The sequence below is a fragment of the Arachis hypogaea genome, chromosome 12, assembly GCF_003086295.3.
Source record: "Arachis hypogaea cultivar Tifrunner chromosome 12, arahy.Tifrunner.gnm2.J5K5, whole genome shotgun sequence".
NCBI classification, from domain to species: Eukaryota; Viridiplantae; Streptophyta; class Magnoliopsida; order Fabales; family Fabaceae; genus Arachis; species Arachis hypogaea.
This window is the reverse complement of record NC_092047.1, coordinates 37,644,166-37,651,982: the sequence shown is the minus strand read 5'-3', so window position 1 is coordinate 37,651,982 and position 7,817 is coordinate 37,644,166. Positions and strand designations below refer to the sequence as shown.

At 38.6% G+C, this 7,817-nt stretch overlaps 1 non-coding gene across 1 annotated transcript; it reads right to left on the bottom strand.

Moving 5' to 3' along the window:
- Nucleotides 1–1,915: 1,915 nt before the first annotated feature.
- Nucleotides 1,916–2,023, bottom strand: LOC112732188 (small nucleolar RNA R71). Its single transcript, XR_003167924.1, has one exon. It is a non-coding gene; the product is annotated as a small nucleolar RNA R71 (small nucleolar RNA).
- Nucleotides 2,024–7,817: the final 5,794 nt, after the last annotated feature.

Here is a 7,817-nt window from a genome sequence, read left to right as displayed (position 1 = left end):
ACATTTTTCTGTTTCTTGTTTGAGTCTTGAGTCATGTTATAAGTTTGGTGTCAATTGCATGTGCATCTTGCATTTTTCGAAAATTCATGCATTCATAGTGTTCTTCATGATCTTCAAGTTGTTCTTGGTAAGTCTTCTTGTTTGATCTTTGCATTTGCATGTTTTGTGTCTTTTCTTGTTTTTCATATGCATTCTTGAATTCTTAGTGTCTAAGCATTAAAGAATTCTAAGTTTAGTGTCTTGCATGTTTTCTTTGCATTAAAAATTTTTCAAAAATATGTTCTTGGTGTTCATCATGATCTTCATAGTGTTCTTGGTGTTCATCTTGACATTCATAGCATTCTTGCATGCATCACATGTTTTGATAAAAAATTCTCATGCATTGCATAATTTTCATGTTTTACTCTCTCATCATAAAAATTCAAAAATAAAAAAAAATATCTTTCCCTATTTCTCTCTCAAAATTTCGAAAATTAGATTTGACTGTTTCAAAAATTTTTAAAATCAAGTTGTTTCTTATGAGTCAAATCAAATCTTCAATTTGAAAATCTTATCTTTTTCAAAATCTTTTTCAAAAATCAAATCTTTTTCAAATTTCTTAGTTATTTTCGAAAATTCCAAAAATATTTTTCAAAAACAATTTTCTTATTTTTATATCAAATTTTCGAAAATAACAATAACAATTAATGTTTTGATTCAAAAATTTCAAGTTTGTTACTTGCTTGTTAAGAAAGATTCAAACTTTAAGTTCTAGAATCATATCTTGTGATTTCTTGTGAATCAAGTCATTAATTGTGATTTTAAAAATCAAATCTTTTTCAAAAAAACTAATTTCAATCATATCTTTTCAAAATATCTTCTTATCTTACCTTTTTCAAAAATATTATTTCAAAATATCTTTTCTAACTTCCTAACTCCTTATCTTTTCAAAATTGATTTTTCAAAATTTGTTTCAACTAACTAACTAACTTTTTGTTTGTTTCTTAACTTTTTCAAAACCACCTAACTAACTCTCTCTCTCTCTAATTTTCGAAAATATCTTCCCTCTTTTTCAAAAATTTCTTTTTTATTAACTAATTATTTTTATTTTTTATTTTAAAATTTTTCGAAAAAATACTAACCTTTTTCAAAAACTATTTTCGAAAATCACTAACCCTTTTTCAAAAATTATTTTCGAAAATTCTCCCTCTCCCATCTTATTCTATTTATTTATTCATCTACTAACATCTCATCTCACATCTCTACCCTCCTCACAGTTGTATTTCTTCCATTACATTACATTCTTTGTCTCCCTCTTTTCTCCCACTCACAAAGGGATCCCTATACTGTGGTATAAAGGATCTCTATTATTATTATTTTTCTGTGCCCTCTTCTTTGTCATATGAGCAGGAGCAAGGACAAGAACATTCTTGTTGAGGCAGATCCAGAACCTGAAAGGACTCTGAAGAGAAAATTAAGAGAAGCTAAATTACAACAATCCAGAGATAACCTTTCAGAAATTTTCGAACAGGAAGAGGAGATGGCAGCCGAAAATAATAATAATGTAAGGAGAATGCTTGGTGACTTTACTGCACCTAATTCCAATTTACATGGAAGAAGCATCTCCATTCCTGCCATTGGAGCAAACAACTTTGAGCTGAAACCTCAATTAGTTTCTCTGATGCAGCAGAACTGCAAGTTTCATGGACTTCCATCTGAAGATCCTTTTCAGTTCTTAACTGAATTCTTGCAGATATGTGATACTGTTAAGACTAATGGAGTAGATCCTGAAGTCTACTGGCTCATGCTTTTCCCTTTTGCTGTAAGAGACAGGGCTAGAATATGGTTGGACTCTCAACCTAGAGATAGCCTAAACTCTTGGGATAAGCTGGTCACGGCTTTCTTAGCCAAGTTCTTTCCTCCTCAAAAGCTGAGCAAGCTTAGAATGGATGTTCAAACCTTCAAACAAAAAGATGGTGAATCCCTCTATGAAGCTTGGGAAAGATACAAATAGCTAACCAAAAAGTGTCCTTCTGACATGCTTTCAGAATGGACCATCTTGGATATATTCTATGATGGTTTATCTGAGTTATCAAAGATGTCATTGGATACTTCTGCAGGTGGATCCATTCACCTAAAGAAAACACCTGCAGAAGCTCAAGAACTCATTGACATGGTTGCTAACAACCAGTTCATGTACACTTCTGAGAGGAACCCTATGAGTAATGGGACGCCCATGAAGAAGGGAGTTCTTGAAGTTGATACTCTGAATGCCATATTGGCTCAGAATAAAATATTGACTCAGCAAGTCAATATGATCTCTCAGAGTCTGCATGGAATGCAAGCTGCATCCAACAGTACTCAAGAGGCTTCTTATGAAGAAGAAGCTTATGATCCTGAGAACCCTGAAATAGCAGAGGTGAATTACTTAGGTGAACCTTATGGAAACACCTATAACTCATCATGGAGAAATCATCCAAATTTCTCATGGAAGGATCAAAAGCCTCAACAAGGCTTTAATAATGGTGGAAGAAATAGGTTTAACAATAATAAACCCTTTCCATCATCCACTCAGCAACAGACAGAGAACTCTAAACAAAATACTTCTAATTTAGCAAACTTAGTCTCTGATCTATCTAAGGCCACTGTAAGTTTCATGAATGAAACAAGGTCTTCCATTAGAAATTTGGAAGCACAAGTGGGCCAGCTGAGTAAAAGGATCACTGAAATCCCTCCTAGTACTCTCCCAAGCAATACAGAAGAGAATCCAAAAGGAGAGTGCAAGGCCATTGACATAGCCAAAATGGCCGAACCCAATGAGGGAGAGGAGGACGTGAATCCCAAGAAGGAAGACCTCCTGGGACGTCCAGTGATCAATAAGGAGCTTCCCTCTGAGGAACCAAAGGACTCTGAGGCTCATCTAGAGACCATAGAGATTCCATTGAACCTCCTTATGCCCTTCATGAGCTCTGATGAGTATTCCTCTTCTAAAGAGAATGAGGATGTCACTGAAGAGCAAACTGCCAGGTTTCTTGGTGCAATCATGAAGCTGAATGCTAAATTATTTGGCATTGATACTTGGGAAGTTGAACCTCCCTTGTTCATCAATGAACTAAGTGATCTGGATCAACTGACATTGCCTCAGAAGAGACAGGATCCTGGAAAGTTCATAATACCCTGTACCATAGGCACCATGATCTTTAAGGCTCTGTGTGACCTTGGTTCAGGAATAAACCTCATGCCCCTCTCTGTAATAGAGAAACTGGGAACCTATGGGGTGCAAGCTGCTAAAATCTCATTAGAGATGGCAGACAATTCAAGAAAACAGGCTTATAGACAAGTAGAGGACGTGTTAGTAAAGGTTGAAGGCCTTTACATCCCTGCTGATTTCATAGTCCTGGATACTGGAAAGGAAGAGGATGAATCCATCATCCTAGGAAGACCTTTCCTAGCCACAGCAAGAGCTGTGATTGATGTGGACAGAGGAGAATTAATCCTTCAATTAAATAAGGACAACCTTGTGTTTACAACTCAAGGATCTCTCTCTGCATCCATGGAGAGGAAGCATAAAGAGCTTCTCTCAAAGCAGAGTCAAACAAAGCCCCCACAGTCAAACTCTAAGTTTGGTGTTGGGAGGCCACAACCAAACTCTAAGTTTGGTGTTGAACTCCCATATCGAAACTCTAAGTTTGGTGTTGGAGGGTCTCAACAATGCTCTGAACATCTGTGTGGCTCCATGAGAGCCCACTGTCAAGCTATTGACATTAAAGAAGCGCTTGTTGGGAGGCAACCCAATTTTTATTTATCTAACTATATTTTTCTTAGTTATATGTCTTTATAGGTTTATGATCATGTGGAGTCACAAAATAAATATAAAAATTGAAAACAGAATCAAAAACAGCAGAAGAAAAATCACACCCTGGAAGAAGCATCTGCCTGGCGTTCAACGCCAGAACAGAGCATGGTTCTGGCGCTGAACGCCCAAAATGGGCAGCATCCTGGCGCTGAACACCCAGAACAAGCATGGTTCTGGCGTTCAACGCCAGAAATGGCAACAAATGGGCGTTGAACGCCCAAAATGGGCACCAACCTGGCACTGAAGGCCCAGAGTTGCGTGCAAGGGCATTTTGCATGCCTAATTTGGTGCAAGGGTGTAAATCCTTGAACACCTCAGGATCTGTAGACCCCACAGGATCATCTCAGGATCTGTGGACCCCACAGGAACCCCACCTACCTCCACTCACTTCTTCTCATCCCTCACCACTCTCTTTCACACAATCCCATAAACACTCTTACCTAAAAACCCTTCACCAATCACCTCAATCTCTCTTCCCCATCACCTCTTCACCACTCACATCCATCCACTCTTCCCCATAAACCTACCTCTTAAACTCCACCTACCTTCAAAAATTCAAAACCAATTTCCCACCCAAACCCACCCATATGGCCGAACCTTAACCCCCCTCCCTTCCCTATATAAAGCCCTCCATTCTTCATCAAATTCACACAACACACCCCTCTACACCCTTCTTGGCCGAAACACTTCCCACTCTCCCTCTCCTCCATTTCTTCTTCTTCTTCATCTATTCTTTCTTTTATTGCTCGAGGGCGAGCAAAATTCTAAGTTTGGTATGGTAAAAGCATAAGCTTTTTATTTTTCCATTACCATTGATGGAACCTAAGACTGGAGAATCCTCTAGAAAGGGGAAAGGGAAGACAAAAGCTTCCACATCCGAGTCATGGGAGATGGAAAGGTTCATCTCCAAAGCCCATCAAGACCACTTCTATGATGTTGTGGCCAAGAAGAAGGTGATCCCTGAGGTCCCTTTCAAACTCAAAAGAAATGAGTATCCAGAGATCCGACATGAAATTCAAAGAAGAGGTTGGGAAGTTCTAACAAATCCCATCCAACAAGTCGGCATCCTAATGGTTCAAGAGTTCTATGCTAATGCATGGATTACCAAGAACCATGATCAAAGTAAGAACCCGGATCCAAAGAACTATGTTACAATGGTTCGGGGGAAATACTTAGATTTTAGTCCGGAAAATGTGAGGCTGGCGTTCAACTTGCCAAACATGGAAGAGAACGCACTCCCCTACACAAGGAGAGTCAACTTTGATCAAAGGTTGGACCAAGTCCTCATGGACATATGTGTAGAAGGAGCTCAATGGAAGATTGACTCCAAAGGCAAGCCGGTTCAACTAAGAAGATTGGACCTCAAGCCTATAGCTAGAGGATGGTTGGAGTTCATTCAATGCTCAGTCATTCCCACTAGCAACCGCTCTGAAGTTACTATAGACCGGGCCATCATGATCCATAGCATCATGATTGGAGAAGAGGTGGAAGTTCATGAGATTATACCTCAAGAACTCTACAAGGTGGCTGACAAGTCCTCCACTATAGCAAGGTTAGCCTTTCCTCACCTCATTTGCCACCTATGCAATTCGGCTGGGATTGACATAGAGGGAGATATCCTCATTAAAGAGGACAAGCCCATCACTAAGAAGAAGATGGAGCAAGCAAGAGAGCCCATTCATGGAGCTCAAGAGGCGCAAGAAGCTCATCACCATGAGATCCCGGAGATGCCTCAAATGCACTTTCCTCCACAAAACTATTGGAAGCAAATCAACACCTCCCTAGGAGAATTGAGTTCCAATATGGGACAACTAAGGGTGGAACATCAAGAGCACTCCATCATGATCCATGAAATAAGAGAAGATCAAAAAGCAATGAGGGAGGAGCAACAAAGACAAGGAAGAGACATAAAAGAGCTCAAGGACATCTTTGGTTCCTCAAGAAGGAAACGCCACCATCACTAAGGTGGATTCATTCCTTGTTCTTATTTCTTCTATTTTTCGTTTTCTATGTTATGTGTTTATCTATGTTTGTGTCTTCATTACATGATCATTAGTAGTTAGTAACTATGTCTTAAAAGTTATGAATGTCCTATGAATCCATCACCTCTCTTAAATGAAAAATGTTTTAATTCAAAAGAACAAGAAGTACATGAGTTTCGAATTTATCCTTGAACTTAGTTTAATTATATTGATGTGGTGACAATGCTTCTTGTTTTCTGAATGTATGCTTGAACAGTGCATATGTCTTTTGAAGTTGTTGTTTAAGAATGTTAAATATGTTGGCTCTTGAAAGAATGATGACAAGGAGACATGTTATTTGATAATCTGAAAAATCATAAAAATGATTCTTGAAGCAAGAAAAAGCAGCAAAGAACAAAGCTTGCAGAAAAAAAAATAATAAAAAAAATAGAAAGAAAAAGAAAAAAGCAAGCAGAAAAAGCCAAAAACTCTTAAAACCAAGAGGCAAGAGCAAAAAGCCAATAACCCTTAAAACCAAAAGGCAAGGGCAAATAAAAGGATCCCAAGGCTTTGAGCATCAGTGGATAGGAGGGCCTAAAAGAATAAAATCCTGGTCTAAGCGGCTAAACCAAGCTGTCCCTAACCATGTGCTTGTGGCGTGTAGGTGTCAAGTGAAAACTTGAGACTGAGCGGTTAAAGTCAAGGTCCAAAGCAAAAAAAGAGTGTGCTTAAGAACCCTGGACACCTCTAATTGGGGACTTTAGCAAAGTTGAGTCACAATCTGAAAAGGTTCACCCAATTATGTGTCTGTGGCATTTATGTATCCGGTGGTAATACTGGAAAACAAAGTGCTTAGGGCCACGGCCAAGACTCATAAAGAAGCTGTGTTCAAGAATTATCATACTGAACTAGGAAAATCAATAACACTATCTGAACTCTGAGTTCCTATAGATGCCAATCATTCTGAACCTCAATGGATAAAGTGAGATGCCAAAACTATTCAAGAGGCAAAAAGCTATAAGTCCCGCTCATTTGATTGGAGCTATGTTTCATTGATAGTTTGGAATTTATAGTATATTCTCTTCTTTTTATCCTACTTGATTTTCAGTTGCTTGGGGACAAGCAACAATTTAAGTTTGGTGTTGTGATGAGCGGGTAATTTATACGCTTTTTGGCATTGTTTTTAGTATGTTTTTAGTAGGATCTAGTTACTTTTAGGGATGTTTTCATTAGTTTTTATGTTAAATTCACATTTCTGGACTTTACTATGAGTTTCTGTGTTTTTCTGTGATTTCAGGTATTTTCTGGCTGAAATTGAGGGACTTGAGCAAAAATCAGATTCAGAGGATGAAGAAGGACTGCTGATGCTGTTGGATTCTGACCTCCCTGTACTCAAAGTAGATTTTCTGGAGCTACAGAACTCGAAATGGCGCGCTTCCAATTGCGTTGGAAAGTAGACATCCAGGGATTTCCAGCAATATATAATATTCCATACTTTGGCCAAGTTTAGACGATGCAAACTGGCGTTCAACGCCAATTCTCTGCCCAAATCTGGCGTCCAGCGCCAGAAAAGGAGCCAAAACCAGAGTTGAACGCCCAAACTGGCACAAAAGCTGGCGTTCAACTCCACAAATGGCCTCTGCACGTGTAACATTCAAGCTCAGCCCAAGCACACACCAAGTGGGCCCCGGAAGTGAATTTATGCATCAATTACTTACTTCTGTAAACCCTAGTAGCTAGTTTATTATAAATAGGACCTTTTACTATTGTATTAGGTATCTTTGATCAGTTGTATGCTATCTTAGATCACGTTTGAGGGCTGGCCTCTCGGCCATGCCTGGACGTTCACTTATGTATTTTTAACGGTAGAGTTTCTACACTCCATAGATTAAGGTGTGGAGCTCTGCTGTTCCTCAAAGATTAATGCAAAGTACTACTGTTTTCTATTCAATTCATCTTGTTTCACTTCTAGATATTTATTCGTACTTCAATCTGAATGTGATGAACGTGACAATCATCAT